Source organism: Cebus imitator, unplaced genomic scaffold, assembly GCF_001604975.1.
Source record: "Cebus imitator isolate Cc_AM_T3 unplaced genomic scaffold, Cebus_imitator-1.0 Scaffold17, whole genome shotgun sequence".
Lineage (NCBI taxonomy): Eukaryota > Metazoa > Chordata > Mammalia > Primates > Cebidae > Cebus > Cebus imitator.
Genome location: NW_016107332.1, coordinates 8,489,976 through 8,508,466, shown reverse-complemented (window position 1 = coordinate 8,508,466; position 18,491 = coordinate 8,489,976). Strand labels below are relative to the sequence as shown.

General features: G+C 36.9%; 1 protein-coding gene across 1 annotated transcript in view; it reads left to right on the top strand.

Moving 5' to 3' along the window:
- NDST4 (N-deacetylase and N-sulfotransferase 4) overlaps nt 1-18,491 on the top strand; it is a 262,071-nt gene that overhangs the window by 151,936 nt on the left and 91,644 nt on the right. The window lies entirely within an intron of this gene.

Here is an 18,491-nt window from a genome sequence, read left to right as displayed (position 1 = left end):
ATGCAAGGTAATTTACAGGAAACTATTTTATGTGCAGACCAACAAAATAAAATGCAAGCAATATCCCAAGTCTGTAAAGATTATAAAGAACTGATTACTGATATCAAGGTATCCAAGCATTCTTTGGTGATTTTGGGCTTTGATTTCCTATAAACACTGTGATTTAAAGAAAATTATGACAATGAGATAATATTCCATGGAGAACAAAGCAATTATATGTTCCATCGAAATATACATCTTCATTAAATACTATATTGATATTTCTAACTTGGAGATCTAGGAGATTTTCTTTTTGTGTTCCAGGAGGATTTATGTTTTTCTTTTTTATTGATACATAATAGATATACATATTTTGGTGGTGCATATGATAATTTAATGCATTCTGAATAATTTACAAAGATCAAATCAATGTAATTGGGATATCCATTACCTTAAATATTATCTTTTCTTTATGTTAGCAACATTTGAATTATTCTCTTTGAGCTATTATGAAATATGTAATAGATTATGTAAACTATAGTTACCCTACTGATTTGTCAAGCACTGGGTCTTATTTCTTCTATAAAACTGTATGTTTGTACCCATTAATCAACTTCTCTTCATCCCCTAGCCCCTCTCCTGAACTCAGGGGTATTTATTTTTATCAAAATTAACTTCTAACTTTTCCACTATAGTGAAACCTACTTCTCTAGACAGGGACTTTGAAGCAATTAATGTTATTGGGAGCTCTGGGGCTTAGAGCCGGGGAGAACAGACACCAACTGTGAGAGAAATGGACCCCTGTGGAGTATATAGATTGTGCAAAATTCTATTTCCACTCACTGAAAGACCTACAGTCACCTCTTTTTTTCCTTTATGTTTTTTTTTTTTTTCTTTCCTTAAAGATTTGCAGGACTAACCTTTACAAAAGGACATGAATCACCACTTCTGTAAGGGATTCACACTCACAGCAGGGATTTTGTAAAATCTGGAGTCAGCTAAGATCCATGGCCTCGCTACTTACAATATTATTCTTTCTATTCACACTGAAAATCAGTATCAAAGTTAGCATAAGGCTGTAAAGAGTGTGGGCAAATTTTGTATTTTTTCCTGCTGTTTTAGTAGTAGTTTTGTTTCAATTTTCTAAAATAGAATTTATTTAAAGATTAGTAGTTCAGAATGTAAAGTGTGCCATAAAAAATGACCAAAATATTTTTGCCTCCTATACTTGAACTCTGTCTTCTCATGAAATAAGAGAGAAATTTCTATTATTGTGTAGACATCCATCTTTCTAATGCAATAGTTGCTACAGGCCCTGATGGAATACAATTTGCATTGCTGTGTATTTCCAGAACATGAAAAAATCTATAAGATTGCATTGGCTTTTTTTTTTTTTTTTCAATTTTGTTTCCATAGAAAAATAAGTGAAAGCTGCAATATTTTATTAGGGCAGTCTTTTCCAACCAATGTAACTGGCTACTTTAGTTTTCCCAAAGCTTGGAATGAAAGGTAGTAAAATAGCTCTTTAGCATAAATAAACTTTCAACAGCAAAAAACATAACCTCCTGTTTATGTGGATGTTAGTCCGTAAATAAAGAATTTTTTTCTCTATTTTGGGGCATGCAATATGTAAGTACTAGGTGCATAATGCGCTTCACATTTAGGAACAGTTTGCAAGCATTGTCAGTGAATTCATAATAAGAAAGAGGAAAAGAAAAAGCTCCTTGTATCAGTGTTCATATTACTAAGGGATTGGTGGACAAGTAGAAGTTGGTTAGTCTACAAAATTAAATTTGGAAATGTGTGCTTTTTTGCTTTGTTCTTCTTGGTTTGTTTGTGAGGTTTCACATCACTGAAGAGTTCAAAATTGTAGATTTTCTTATCTATATTATAAATTTTATAACACCTAAATTATTTCAATATGCCTTGCTTCTTAATTTTTTTTTAAGTACAGTTAATGAGGAAGACTATTTTGCATCACTTTATCTAATTTCACTTTGTTTATTCCTATTTTATGTCTTTCTGGTTATTCCTCAGAACTAGATAAAGTGAAAATAAAAATATAAACTGTTTTCTAAGACATGTTGATACTTTCCTATTTTTGTATTTGAGAAAAGCAAGTACTTCTGCCTTAGAATTTTCTTTTGTGCCGTAAAGTGTATACAGATATGATATGGAGTATTTATGTAAATGTTAAATAATGGTCATCTGGAGTTCCAGTTGACATGTCAGGGCTCATTCTGTATCAGAAGGCCTTGGTATGTACAGCTTCTTATGCATACAGTACTTTTCTATTAATATCTCTACTACGCTCACTTTAACCTCACTATCTATCAGATTTCATCTCTGCTTTCTCTTTCTCATCCCCTGAGCCTGCTCATGGGTTTGGGTCATGTCACTGCTATTTACACGAATAGAGTCATATGTATAATACAGCTCATGATGGTATCTGGTTTTTTTTGTTTGGTTGGTTGGGTTTTTTTTTTTTTTTTTTTTTTTTTTTTGAGAAGAGTCTTGCTCTGTCACCAGGCTGGTGTGCAGTGGCGCAATCTCAGCTCACTGCAACCTCCGCCTCCTGGGTTCAAGCAATTCTTCCACTTCAGCCTCCTCCGAGTAGCTGTGACCAGAGGCGCGTGCCACCACGCCGGGCTAATTTTTTGTGTTTTTAGTAGAGACGGGGTTTCACCATGTTGACCAGGAAGGTCTCGATCTCTTGACCTTGTGGTCTGCCAACCTCGGCCTCCCAAAGTGCTGGGATTACAGGAGTGAGCCACCGCGCCCGGCCGATGCTATCTGTTTAGTGACTGTCTTCTTCACCTATATTATATGTATCCCTAGGCTTGGAGTATTGGCTCAGTAAGTTGAATATATTAACAAATGAAAACTATGCCATAACTGCATGTGTCTACCACATGCCCTTTTGTTACCACTAGAGAATATAGCTGAGTCACGTGGCACTAAAGTATGTTTGCAGTGATAAATCTATACAGGCCTCCAGAAACCTCCTCAGAAGAAAGAATTCAACCAAGGGGCATAAGGCAGAGTGAGAGACTGAGGCTAGCTTTAGAGTAGGAGTGGTTGTTTATTAAAAAGCTTAAGAGCAGGAACAAAAGGAAATAAACTACACTTGGAAGAGGGTCAAGCAGGCAACGTAGGAGATCCGTGCACAGTTTGACTTTTGACTTGGGATCCTACACATTGGCATGCTTCTGGGGTTGTGTTACTCCTCCCCTGATTTTTCCATTGGGAAGGCGGTCCACATGCACAGTGACCCACCAACACTTGGAAGGTGAGCATACATGGTGTGTTTACTGAAACTGTACACATGTTCACTTGAGGTGTTCTTCCTTTACCAGTCAAGTGTGTCAAGAGGAATATCATATACCAATTAAACCTTATCACTTTGCCTCTTAGTGTGCATGTTTGAGCCTGCTCACTCAGTCCCTGAGATCTTATCAGGAAGCTGCTGATCGCCAGTTCCAGGTGTTCTGATATGTTGTGAGATTCTCTTTCCTTGGCACTGGCTGCAATCAATTATTATTTTACAGAGACAGTTAACAACTGCCTGACCATCACTGGATGGTGGCCTGACATTCCTGGTGACTGGAAGGCTGTGTGGGGCAGTAGGGTCTCCTGCCCTGCTTGTGTCTCACTAGCTACCTACTGTAACACTTTCACATGAGTTGTTAATGTTGTGTCACAGAAAATGGAAATAAGAGAACGGGGCAAGGAGGCAAGAGGAGTAGAGAGAAAAGGAAGAAAATAATAAAAAGGGACAGCAGGGGAATGCATCAAGGTGATTGGGGGAAAAGGGTGAAAGAAGGGGAAAAAAGAAATTAGGAAGTTTGTTCTCACCTCTTTTATGAAATCAAACAGGCAACAGGAATGTTATGCATCATCTCATAACCCAAACTCAGAAAATCTTGTTTTATCTTATTTGTTTCTAGTTTACTAAATAGTGAAGAATAAGTCATCTAATTTATTTGTGCTTCAGAATATGTCTGTAAAATGGGAGAAATAAATGTTTGTTCTCTTACTGTTTTAACCAAACAGTACAAGATATAATTTTAAAAAAAAGTGTTTTTATATTTTAGGGAAATTATAAATAATTTGGTTGTAATTGTTATTTAAAATACCATTTTTATCGTCAAATAATATGAGGCATATTAGAAGCGCATGAGCTGTGGGTCTATTTATGGCTTGATTTTTGCTTGTTTCTTGTTGCTTGAACACATAAATCAAAAGACATCCTCTATTACAAAGGCTTTTAGTTCATTACATGTTTTGCTTTTGAAACCACTCTTGTGGTATCAGTATATTATGCTTTCTGAGCTATTTTTAAGTGATAAAATTTCTATCATTATTTTTTATTCCAGTGAAAACAATGGAGTCGTAGAACATAATGCTTGCTTGGTTGGTCAAAACAATTATTTTTTCTTTGATTTTGTTCTCTACTAAAGTACCTCAGATGTTTTTGGCAAAGGTTTTGTTTCAGTTGTTAGTGTTGCTGCTTTCAAAGTCTTTTAATTTTTATATTAATAGACATAGTTTTGGAAACACTAAGTTCTTACTTTTTTTATCATCAACACTGTTGCAGTTTTGCTCGAATGAGGAATACATAGAATTATAGCAACCTCTGTGTTTGGTAAACATATATTAATGATATGAAAACTTAAAGGCCTGGCTGAGCACTGTGGCTCTTGCCTGTAATCCCAGCACTTTGGGAGGCCGAGGTGAGCAGATCACCTGAGGTCAGGATTTTGAGACCAGGCTGGCCAACATGGTGAAGCTCCATCTCTACTAAAAATAAAAAATTAACTCTGTGTGGAGGCACACACCTGTGGTGGCATATGCCTGTAGTACCAGCTTTGTGGGAGACTGAAGCAGGAGAATCGTTTGAACCTAGGAGGCAGAGGCTGCAGTGAGCCAAAATCGCACCATTGCGCTCCAGCCGTGGCAACAGAGTAAGACTCCGTCTCAAAAAAAAAGAAATCTTAAAGGCCTTACCAATTGTTACATATTTACAGATAATTTAGAGAACTGAATTGAATTTAATATAAATAAGAAACTCAACTCCACAAACCTTATAGAAAACTTTAGATTGGGTTTCATCACCTGTCACTAGCAGAAAGAATACTCTTCATGTCTGCAGTTATTGATCCTATAGAGCTGTCTCCATTGAACTTCACACCTAACAGAACAGTCAGTGTTCAATTACCTCTTGGTGAGAACATTAACTAAAACCAGAGAAATGGACAAGAGATTTAGAAGTAAAGAAAAGGTCATGTTCTTGTAAACGGAAAGTTCATGATGACTGCTAGCCTCCTCTAGCACTGTATAAAAATTACCAACTTAAACAATGTAAAAGATAAGATTCCAAGCATGAAGTGTTTCCTTGATTTATAGTTGTCACTTGTAACGCAATTTAAGATATTCAATAATGGCATTCAAAGTATAAAGTATAAGTAACAGAATCTTGCTCCTTTTTGAAGCTGTTATTATATCCACTTAAACTCTCTTTCACACACAGGTACACATTCAAATCAAATGTGAATAAAAGATGTGACTTGAAAATTGCCATCCTTTTGCAATTTCTTTTCAGAAGTCCATCTGCAATGCACTTAACTTGCTCAAGCAATCAAATCTATATAGACAGAGCTTCCTATATGGCCTGAGATGTTATGCTCCTATACACAGAATTTGGGAATTATGAGCTATTTAGAAAGGTAAAAAAAAATTTAAATATATCACATTGCCCCAAGTTTAATGCAGTTTTTACCCAATCTTTTGCTGAATGCATCTTGAAAATATACGTCAATGTATATTTATATATAATTGTTTATAATCACTCTTGAATATTTACTGTTTCAAATTAAAAAAAAATAAGGCCATCATAAGCAAGTGTTGTGATAGTAACATGCAGTGTGCAGAGTCATTGGCTCAATTATTAGGGTTTTGTAAATGACTTTCTAGATGGCAGATGACTTCCCAGTAATATCAGGAGACATTCCTTTTACCAGCATGTGACCATAGTAGGTTCTATTATACATCTGGTGAATGAATAAATTCATCAGTAAGTACTGTCAACTCTTCTTCCAAATTGTATCCCAATTATTTTCTCTCCATCTCTGCAGCAAACCTGAATGGCAAGGCATCTGTTATCTCTCTCCCAAAAAAATTGTTGTCTCTCTGGCCACATAGAATCAATTATCCCTAGAGCAGTTAAAATGTTATTGTTAAACGTAACATAGAGCATGCCACAGCCATTCTTGATGTCCTCCAGAGCTTTCTCATTTAATCTTCAAGTTAACTTCAAACTCTGGTCCATGACCTGGCCTCCTGTTGCCCTTTCTGCCTTTACCAAGTTCCACTCTGACCTTCGCTTACCACACTGTAACCACACCATCCTTCTTTCCATACAGTCCTTCACACGTGCCAAGATCATTTGTCCCTCAGGACTTTTGTGCTACCATTAATTTCTTGAAATAAGTTGCTTCTGGGAATTTGGAAGCCTGATTTCTTCTGCCTTTCATACCTCAGCCCAAAAGTTACCTCCTCAGAGAAGGGTTGTCTGACTTTTACAGTCACTCTATCTCTAACTTGTCTTATTTTTTTCATAGCATTTACCACTCTCTACAGTTATTTATGTGTTTGTCATCTGTCTCCCTTTCCCACTTTCAGTCTCCACCTTCATATCACCAATGATCCATTCCACATTAGTTCAGCAAGCCCAGCCACATTTTTATTGGTGTAGGAAATTCAGGGAGGAAACCGATGGCATAGAAATTGATTTGAATGTTAACCACTGTATGTTGTTGGATAAATATCTTTGTGAGCATTAGAAGTAATCTTTAGCTAAGATTTTAAATTTTTAATGTGCATATGAGATCAATTCTGTATTGATCATTGTTTGTTTTGGCATACACAGATAACTTTACAATTTTTCTATTTTTATGGAAACAGCATACACCTCAAGTATTTGTTAACAAAAGACTATGACACCTGTGGAGACAAAATGGAGAGCTTTATTTTTTGGAAAAAAAAAAAAAAAAAACACATCTGCAGCTTGGGGAGGCATAGCCTTTGGTAAAAGTGAAAGTATACTCTCCAAAGAACAAAGTGAGAGGCTGGCTTACATAGAGAGAGTGATCCCCTATGATTGAGAAATCAGGTCCATTTATGCAAATGAAAGATTCAAACTTGTCCATTTCTGATTGGTCAAAATAGTTGATCTCTGACTGAGGGTTTCCAAGCCCAAATCAGAAGTCTCTGTCAGATGTTTCTTTCAAATGGTCAGGCGAAGGTTGGACAGGTTTCCAGCTGCAGTTTATCGTGGCAATGACAGCAGGAACTTGTTTGGTTTGATTGTAGAAAGGGAGGTCCTGATACATTTTTACAACATCTTTCTGAGAACACAGAGTACATGACTACTCCTTCACCCAGCATAACAGCCTAATTCTGTTTTAACTTTGAGCACCTCAGTTAGCCATGAGGAGCCCATTTTGTCTGTCAGCCAAGGGCATATTTTAACATGTTTTAAAAAGTTTGTACAAGTTTGACTTAAAGTAAAATTTTATTTTACCTTTTCAAAACGGTTATGGTAAGATCTGTCTTACATGAGAAAAAGGTAGCTTGTAATCATTTTTTTGAGAAATATATGTCTAAAACTGGAATATGAGAGTAAAATCTGCAAATTTCCTATTATGTCCAAGCCATCTTCAATATTCACGCAAGTATTGACATGATTATTTTTAATGTAATAAATCTTTGTTCTAATTATTTATAAATAGCATGTATTAAGTGTTTAACTTATTTAATCTTCCAAATACTTTCCTATGTATTAACTCACTTGAGCCTCCTATTAACCATGTAACGTTGAGACCATCATTGTTTTTATTTTCTCGATGAGGAAGCCATTCAGAGAAGTTAACTAATTAATTCAGGATCACAGAGCTTGTGAGTAGCAGAGCTACAGTGTGAACTACAGTGTATGTGTTTTGACCGTAGAAATGCACCCTTGCATGCCCTTTCTGTGTTGTGATGCTTTTTTTCTTTTTGATGGCATTAATCATCTCTCTATTTTTTTCTAAGTTATATATTTTATTTTTTTTTAGAGACAGCATTCACTATGTTGCCTAGCCTGGACTTGAACTCTTGGGCTCAAGCAATCCTCCTATCCTTCTACCTCAGTCTCTATAGGTGCATGAAAGTCAAGCTCCAAAGTCCCTATATTTTGGTCAGTACATTATTCTGTCTCTCTAAGGCCAACTACTATCATAATGCTAATATAACTTGGAGATATGTCTTTTTGAGGCAGAGGGATTTTAGCAATAAATCGACTCCATCAGCTTCCAAAGTTGAACACATTTCTGTAATTGCAGAGGTATGCAGTTGCCCTTCTGTATGTGAGTACCACATTCATGGATTCAACCAATCTCAGATAAAAAATATTCAGAACAAAAGCATAGTATGTGCTGAATATGTACACACTTTTGTTCTTGCCATTATTCTCTGAACAATACTAACATACCAACTATTTACATAGAACTTACATTGTATTAGGCATTATAAGTTATCTGGAGATGATTTAAAGTATACGGGAGGATGTGCATATGTTATATGCAAACACCAAACGATTTTATATTAGGGACTTAAGCATCCATAAAGGTTGGTATTTGCAGGGAGTCCTGGAATCAATTCCCCACAGATATTAAATGACAATTCTGTATACCTTTCAGAATTCCATGTTCACCTCAAAGCAATAGGTTCTTTGATTCATTCAATAAACATCTATTAAATATTTATAGTGTTCCAGAGAAATAAAAACAAAATTAAAGGTACAGTCCTCATGGACTAGGGGAGGAAAAAAAAAAGCATACAACAGAAGACTTAGATAAGATTTGCTGAAATCAGCAGCTGTGGTATGCACCTGTGAAGGCTGAGGTGGGAAGGCGGGGAGATTGCTTGAGCCCAAGAGTTCAAGTCCAGGCTGGGAAACATAGTGAGAACCTGTCTCTAAAAAACTTAAAAATATAACTTAGAAAAAAATAGATGCTTAGTGCTGCCAAAAATTTTTTTTAAAAAGCATAAAAACACAGAAAGGGAGCACAGGGGTGCACTTCCACTGCCAGACACACACACACACACACACACACACACACAACAGGACAATGTGACATTTGAGCTAGACAGAGTACTTAAAATTTTTACCTTAATTGAAGGAGAGGAAAGTTTCATGCTAAGAGGAAGCTAGTGGCTACTATGCTAGAGGCTAGAGGCATATAAGGAGAAAAGTATGGAAAGAACAAACAATAAAAGGAGATAGGGATGAGGGTAACAGGGGAGAAAGAGGCTGGAATAGGACATGGGACTACTTTGGGCAGGTTTTTATGGATCGCATGCAGGGGCATTTAGGTGAGGGAATGGCATGATACTCATGTGTAGAACAAAAGTTAATGTTCATATGTCTTAATATTCAAGCTATTCCACTGAAATGGTGAACTTCCTCAAGAAAGCATCATTTTTCTATCTCCAAACCATGAGAGTGGCATCTGCCCCTTGCTAGAACTTTCAACTGTCCTCATCTTAAAAAACATAAGGATAAACATTGATTATCCATTACTCGCAAATGAGATGGTGGTATGAGACCAACAGGTGTGCCATTTCTTCTTCCTAGGCTGTGTTTGCAAAATGAAAGATATCAGGACTTATAAAAATTAGCCTTTCAAACTGATTTTAAAACTGTGTAACAAATGAGAATATTGCAATTTTAAATGGATGGAATTTGCATTTTTTCCTTTCTTATTTCTTTTTATCCTTTTTTTCTCTCCTGCCCTCTTCCTTCCCTTCCCTCTCCCCTCTCCTTCTCCTCCACTACCTCCTTCTCCTTCCTTTTGGTTTAATAAGAAACTTCAGCTCACTGCTGCTAGAATCATTATACTATAAGACTATAATAAAATATGTAGTAATATTACACTGTCCACTGACTTTTAATGGCATTTATAATAAAAGTGATAGATTTCAATTAACAACCAATGAAGTACACTTTAAAATGAACTTGTGTTTAGAAAAGCACACAGGATTTACATTAGTTCACTAATGTCTTTAATGAAATTTCTTTTCTTTTTTTTTTTTTTTTNTTTTTGTATTTTTAGTAGAGACAGGGTTTCACCATGTTGTTCAGGCTGGTCTCGAGCTCCTGACCACGTGATCCACCCACCTTGCCCTCCCAGAGTGCTGGGATTATAGGTGTAAGCCACCACACCAGGCCCAAAATAACTCTTTATGTCTTGGGAGCAGGGTGGGGGGAATTTCTTCCAAAATAGATGGAGGAGTGGAAGTTAAGGAAGTGAAAAAAAGGGTGGCGATATTTCATATGTGCTGGGTTTTCTCTCTTTTTCTGACCCCAATTTCCTTGGAAGGCACAAAATGTTTCTTTGAAAAGAGATTGAAGCTGTATTTTCCGGTTACAGAAGTGGCTTCGTCAGTCACTCAGTCTCCTCCTAGAAATCTACCTGTCCTACTCTGACTCCTCCTTCTCCTGCCAATCAATTTCCCTCTCCCACTCTGATCTTTTTGTCCTCCTTCCTCAAACCTAGTTATGCATTAGTTCCCACCCAGATCCCATACTCTGGCACATCACTTACTTAGCTACCTATTTTTGAATGTGATTCTATGGAAACTTTTACAATCGGTTACCTTTTGGATTCCTAGTTTGCCCAAAGGCAGCCAGTAAACAGATTCTTTTAAGGTAAGGATTAATAGAATGTAAGAGAATGTTTTTAAGCCCTTAAACCGCTGTTTCAATCTCTTAAAAGCTGAGTATCAAAGATTGTGTAGACAACCTACAGTATTACACTTCAAGTTAGTAACAACCAAATACTGTTTTTTTTCATTCTGTTGTCCTTTGGTTAAAAATTACAATTTTTGAAAGTAGATTTTTATAATAATCATTAAGATGTTTAGAAACCAAGTTCTTCAGGATAAAGAAGTGTATATTATTTTGGAAAAGTTCTGTTTCCAGAGATGTTTCTAAATTGAGGACAGGACACAAAAATATTTTCAAATAACAATTTCTAAGCATTATAATTTTTTAACTTTTCATTTTGTACATTTAGAAATCATTTGTTCTGTATTAAAGAGTCAATAGTAGTCTCTGCTATTTCTGTTTTTGTTTTTTTTTTTTTGAATTATTAGTATGTGGTAAATAAAACTCAAAGCACTATTTCTCTTTTTCCCTTGGCTTAAAAATTTGGGTTTAGGTGAAATGGGCACTGCTGTGCTGACCCTGGGCTTTTTAAAGCTCTGTTGTAAAAGCTATAAATGGTTTCTTAACATGCCCCTCACATCTCAAATATCTTTGTCCAGAAGGACTACAGAATAACAAAATGTGCATCTGAGGCTGTGACACACACTGTGAAAATAGAGGAGAGGGAGATTCACTTCTTTATTAGGATGGCTTAAGTAACAGAGAGGGAGAGGCAAAGGGGTGAATGACCTTATTTATGCTTGGCCTTCTACAAAAGAACTGGGGTGCTTCTTTTTCTGATCCCCTGCAAGGATTCAGTTGCATAAGCTGGTGAATGAAAAATGCAAAGCATTTTTAAAAAAAGGATTCTGTTCTTGAATGTATTATTTGTCTTAGTTCTTACTTCAGATGACTCCTTGCTTATGAGTATTTCCTTTACATACTGTAAAGGAAAAAAAAAGATAACTTCCCTCTCATGAGAGATTATTAAAGGGCAAAGGTAAGGAGAAAAGTGGAAACCAGGAAAGGATGAGGAACAAATGGATAGAGTAAAGCAATTTGCGTAATGTATTCACCCTGAAAAATGTTTTGCCTCAGGTCCCACTGAGATCAGATTCTAGTCTGTGTATAGAAAAGATGCATAAAATAACTTGTCTGAACACTTCCTTATGACTGAATTCCAGGTCTTTTCTGTCTGGTTTCGATTCTGCTTGTAAAATACAAAGGTATTCTTTATTGAAATCCTGCTTCAGTGTATCCCAGTGGTTTAGTGGGCTGCAAGGGAGAATGCCAAAGACTGTAGCTTTAAAAATGTATCTTAGTATACAAGACCCTTGACACATGTCTTGATCCTACAGACTCTATTAATGAGAATCTTGGCAAAACTGATTAGGGTTACTTGTGTAAGTTCTGGGGCTATAACCCTGAGCTCATGTGGAGCTAAAGACTTTTAATCCCTAGTTTCCAAATATACCCTTTAGCATCAACAGCTGCAATACAAACAAATCAGCAACTGTATTATGTCGTATAACCAAGAAAAAATAAGTCTCAGTAAAATATGATTCTGTAGATTGTTGCTTATTTATAGCTTTGACATCTTCCTCTCCCCCAGATCCTGACTGTGGTTAGATAAGGCCAATCCAGTTAGTGCCTAATGGTTTATTTATTCTGAATTTTAATGAAAACATGAAAGGATATGTTGAGAGTTATAAAGACAGTAACATGAGAAGTATACGTTTTGTTAGGCATACATATGTCTATACACAAATTGTAACCTGCACGAGAAGAGTTATCAGGGTATATTGTTTATTGTTGAATCCTTAATTCTCAGCACAGTATTTGACACAGGGTCACAATAAATGTTTGTTAAATAAATGAATGAAAAAGTGAAGTCTGATAATTTCTGTGAGTCCTAATAATGACTTTAATTTACTACCACTAAGAGAATATTTTTGAGTTTATTCCATTTGAATCTCCCTCCCCTCTCCTTCCCTTCCCTCTTTCCCTTACCCCTCTTCCCTTCCCTTTCCTTCTCTCCTTCCCCTCCCCTCCCCTCCTCTTCCCTTCTTTTCCTTCTTCAATTCTCCCTCCTTTTCTCTCTTCAAATGACCTCCTTTCTTTCTTATAATTTCACTTTATTCTGTTCATTCCAGGGACTCACTTCTACATTTCTCATGCCACCTGTTCTGGATTGTCAGTTTCTTGTTGTAGAACCCTAAAAAGAATCACAGAACTTTTATAGTGTTTGCTTAGTATTTGCTCACAGTATAGTAATGAATCTCTGTCACTGCATATTTGGGGAGGGTCTGCTTTCTTCAAAATGCTGGTGCCCTACTTAATTCATTTACTCTTCTTTTGTCTTTATTGTGCAGTTTTTTAAAATAGCTTCTTCGGTAGCACCATTAACAATCTTCATACCTGAAGTGGTAGTTCATATAGATTAATTACACTTTAATTGTTATGCATGTAATATCATTTAGGTTATACAGCTATTTATTGGGCACTTACTGTATGTTGAGGACTTTTGAAATTACAGTGAATAATGAATTAGGATCCCTGGTCTCACATACCAATTTTAGAAGCCAGAAAATATGTGAAAGATGAATTTTTAAAAGTTCAAATTATTGGAGCAAACAATAAACCATCAATTTTTCTTGTTCAGAGATTCCAAGATTCTTTCATATTTGAAAGGACATTTTGTATCATCTATTATTCAACTGCCTTCAAGAAGAGTTGAGAAGACAAAGATGTTTTAGTGGAGGAAATATAGTATAAGAAATAGGTAAATTGTTTTGATTTCTCCAACTTTGACAAAGACTTTTTTTTGAATGAATTATTTTATACTTAGTGTATATATTTTTTCCATTTTTAAATTAAAATTTCTGAATTATGGCTTCGAAATTACTTTCTGTTGCTGCCATTCTGATGTTTCTGGATCCCATGACTTCCTTTGGTGGTGTTGTTTGCATCTCTGAAGAAAAAAACTTCTTCAGTAGCTGCTTAAGAAGGGATATTTGAGAAATAAGTTTTTATGCTTCTTTGCATGTCTGGAAATTTCTTTCGCCCTCAATTTGGTTAATAGTTTTGTTCAGTATAGCATTCTGTATTAAAAATGTATCTCCCTCAGAATATTGAAGACATTGATTCCTTATAGATTCCAGCATTGCTGTTGAAACATGTCATTCTGTTTCCTATGCCTTATATGTGACATATACATGCAGTCACGTGTTGCCTTCTGAGAAATTAATCGTTAGATGATTTTGTCATGTGTGAACATCATAGGGTGTACATAGTACACAAGCCTACTACACATGTAGGCAATATGGTATAGCCTAGTGCTCCTAGACTACAAACCTATAAAGCATGTTACTATACTGAATATCGTAAGCAATTGGAAGACAATGGTAAGTATCTGTACATTTAAACATAGGAAAGGTATATAAACATATGGTATAAAAGATAAAAAGTGGTACCTCTGTATAGGACACTTATGAATGGTGCTTGTAGGATTAGAAGTTTCTCTGGGTGAGTCTGTGGGTGGTGAATGAAGATGAAGGCCCAGGACATTACTGTACACTACTGTGGAATTTATAAACACTGTACATTTATGCTATACTAAATTTGTAGAAAAAATTTATTTCTTCAACAATAAATTAACCTTAGCTTACTATAACATTTTTACCTTAGAAAGTTTTAAAATATTAAAAAAAAACCTTTTTGACTGTTTTGTAATAACAATTTAAAACACATTGTTTAGGTATATAGAAATATTGTGCAGCTATACAAAAATATTTTCTTTCTTTATATCCTTATTCATAAGCTTTTTCCATTTTAACATTATTTATTTAGTGTTTTTTTAAAAAACTTTCTTTTTTGTAAAAATTAAAACAAAAATAATACAAACACACACATTAGACTTGGCATTCTGATAAGGTTTGGCTGTGTCCCCACACAAATCTCATCTTGAATTGTAGCTCCCATAATCCCCAGGTGTCATGGGAGGACTCTGTGGGAGGTAATTGAACCCCAGAGGTGGGTTTTCCCCATATTGTTCTTGTGATAGTGAATAAGTCTCATGAGATCTGATGGCTTTATAAAGGGCAGTTCCCTTGCACATGCTCTCTTGCCTGCTGCCATGTAAGATGTGCCTTTGGTCCTCCTTCACCTTCTGCCATGATTGTGAGGCCTCCCCAGCCATGTGGAACTGTGAGTCCATTAAACCCCTTTTTCTTCATAAATTACCAAGTCTCAGGTATTTCTTCGTAGCGGTATGAAAATGGACTAATACACATACGCTGGAGCAGAATAATCACCATCAATGTCTTCCACCTCCACATCTTGTCCTGCTGGAAGGTCTGTCTTCAGGGACAATAACATGCATGGAGCCATCATCTCTTCTATGATATGTATATCTATATTTCTCTTTCTTGATACTTTTATAATCTTTCCATCAGTGTTCTGAATTTCACAGTGATGAGTCTTGGGGTGTATTTGTATGGCTTTTTCCTAACATTGAGCACTTAGTTGCCTTTTTAATCTGAGATCTGTCCTTCAATTTCTTACAGATTAGGAAATTGAGAGTAAGGCAATTAAATAACTCGCCAGATTGCACAGCTAAGGGACAGAGCCAAGACTGTTTGACTTCCAAATTCTGTGCGTAGTGCATAAAGTTTAGCATAGCACTTCTGCTTGTCCCTAATTAAAGTGCCCAGGCGGATACAGACAAAAGTGACTCAAGTTACAGGCTGAACAGAACAGCCAATCACAGCAACTGCCATAGAAGCAGATTCACCAACATCAACGGATGGTCTAAGCATTTATTTCTTTAAATATATAATATTCTTAGAATATCATGGGAAAAGTAAGTATTTAAATTAAGTCTGAAAACAGAGTAAAATGGAAATCCATCCTACTTTTATTTTTCATTTGCCTCATTGGATATCAAGGCCTTTCCTCGGCCTTTTAATTCTATAATCTCCAAAATTCTACACAAGTAGCTCTGTATAACAAAGGATATCTGCATTATTATTTTGGTTCCTTTTATGTACTTGAACATTAAAATGAAAGCTTACAGTTTTAATCCCCTGTTTTGTTTTATAAGCGGTTATTAGACAAGTGTCATTTTCAGATGAGTACTGGGCTTATTCCATCAGAAGTGGCTTAGGGAGTATCAAAATGTAGTTATCCCTAACTTTTTAATTTAAGATAACAACTAATAAAACTAAATGAATTTAGATGGCTAACAAGTTCTTGCCTATGAACAAGCTGTGCAATCACATGCTACAGACTAAAAAATCTAGTAATATTTTCTGGTAAACTCCCCCTTCTCACATATGTATAGATATTAATGAAATGTTTTCTATGTATAAGAAAAAACAGAAAGGTAACTGTTTTTAAGACTTTGTAACTGCCCAGTATAATCAACTTTTCAATATAACTTTATTCATAAAAATTACTTTAACCCTTTGCACATTTTGACTGTTAACAAGATGGTTAAAAATTCAATACAGAATATGTATTTAACTTCTAATTTGACTTATTAAGCTTTTTGCCTCCTACCTGGTGTCAGTGGGGGGATAATAGTGAACTGTGAAGAAATAAAATCAAATTCAAGTACAGCTAGTTCATTGGTCCCTTACGGCATTGGCCAATCTTTTCAGGCTTCCTTTTGAGTATTTGACAGTTTTGTTCTTAGCCTATGGACCACAGACACCACAGAACAAACTGGCTGTGATTGCTGGAGAATCCTTGAGTACAGCAAGGTTGGTGAGAACATTTCAATTTAGGAATCTTCTTATTAACTCTGCAGGACTTTGCTTTTAGTTGTTCATATCTAGCACCTCTACTAGGCAATTTCCTGTATTTAATGATTTCTTTTTGTTTTAAATTATCAAAAATAGTGTCAGTTTAATACACTAAGGAAAAATAAAGACCAGATATTGAGTAATAAAGAAAGAATTATAGAAGCAGACATTAAAAGATGCCCCACCTCCACCTACCACTGTCTTAAGTCCAAGTTACCTATTCTCTGCTTGGCAATAACACAAGTAAATATAAATTAATGAAACATTAAAAGGAAGCAACCAGCTGTTCTTGCCTTTAAAAAAAAACTGATTAAAAGCATGAACTGATCGATCCAAGATGGCCGTTTAGGAACAGCTCAGGATTGCAGCTCCCAGTGAAAGCACAGAGGGTGAGTGGACGCCGCATTTTTATTGCCCAAAGACTAGGAAATTCCCAGGCAGAGGAGCTCCACAGGTCACCAGCGCGGCTGCTTCTGCCAGAGCAGCTGCTTTGCCCCGCGCAGCTGCTTTGTCAGCGCCCCGGTGCAGCAGTTCTCCATACAAAATACACTGGTCTGGGTGCCCTTTTGGTGGCGATTGGAGCCATGGGAAGTCAACCATTAATCTGTTTAAAAAGGGGACTGAGCAGGGAGCCAGGACAGTAGATTCCAGGGCAAAAAAAGCGCCACGAATCTCACTGCCGCTGTTTAAGCCAGCAGTGAGTCACATCATGGGAAAACACACAGATCCCAGAGCCTCTTCAACAGGCAACTGGAACACCAACTTAAAAAAAAAAATAACACTCTGAGGCAGGGAGCCAGCCGATCAGGCTCGGCTGGTCCCACCCCACAAAAGAACAGCAATCAGAAACTCTCTGGATTGAGAGTTTCACAGCAAGCGCAGCTGAACCCGGGATGGTCCAGCTCTGTGGGGGAGAGGCATCTGCCATTACTGAGGCACTGCAACAGTACGGAGGTCGCCAGCCAATGCTGAGGCATCCCGTCATTGCCAAGGCAACCTGCCATTGCTGAGGCAGCCCACCGTTGCCAAGGCAACCTGCCATTACAGAGGTGGGCCACCATTGCTGAGGCAGTTATAACTACACCCACATAAACAGGACTGCAGGGATGTTCACTCGGCAGCTGGGCGGAGCCCACAGCAGCTCAACAAAGCCTCTACAGGCAGACAGTGACTAGGCTGCCTCCTTGCAGGGCAGGGAAGCTCTGAAGGAAAAAAAAAGAAGACAGCAGCACAACAGAAACTCATAAATAAAGCCCTAAATCCCTGGGACAGAGCACCTGGGAACAAAAAGTGGTTTATGAGTTCTGCTGCAGCAGACCTAAATGTACCTGCCCAGGTGCTCTGAATGAACAACGGAGCTCACAGCTCAGCATTTAAGCTCCTATAAAGAACAGACTGTCTCCTCAAGCAGCTCCCTGACCCCTGTATATCCAAAGAGCCACCACATAAAGGAGAGATCAGACTGACACTTGGAAGGTATCCTTCTGGGACAAAGATAGCAGAAGAAAAAAACTGGTAGCAACCTTTATTATTCTGCAGATGCTGCAGGTGATCCCCAGGCAAGCAGGACCTGGAGTGGACCTCAGCAGACCTACAGCAGAGGGACCAGACTGATAGAAGGAAAACTAAGAAACAGAAATAACCTCATCATCAACAAACAGAACGTCCACTCAGAGACCCAATCTGAAAGCTAGCAACTACAAAGACAACAGGTGGATAAATCCATAAACATGGGAAGAAACCAATGCAAAAAGGATGAAAACACCCGAAACCAGAACACCTCTCCATCTACAAGGTATCACAACTCCTCACCAGCAAGGGAACAAGATTGGATGGAGAACGAGTGCGATGAAATGACAGACTCAGACTTCAGAAGTTGGGTAGTAAGAAACTTCTGCAAACTAAAAGAACATGTTCTAACCCAATGCAAAGAAACTAAGAACCTTGAAAAAAGATTTGAC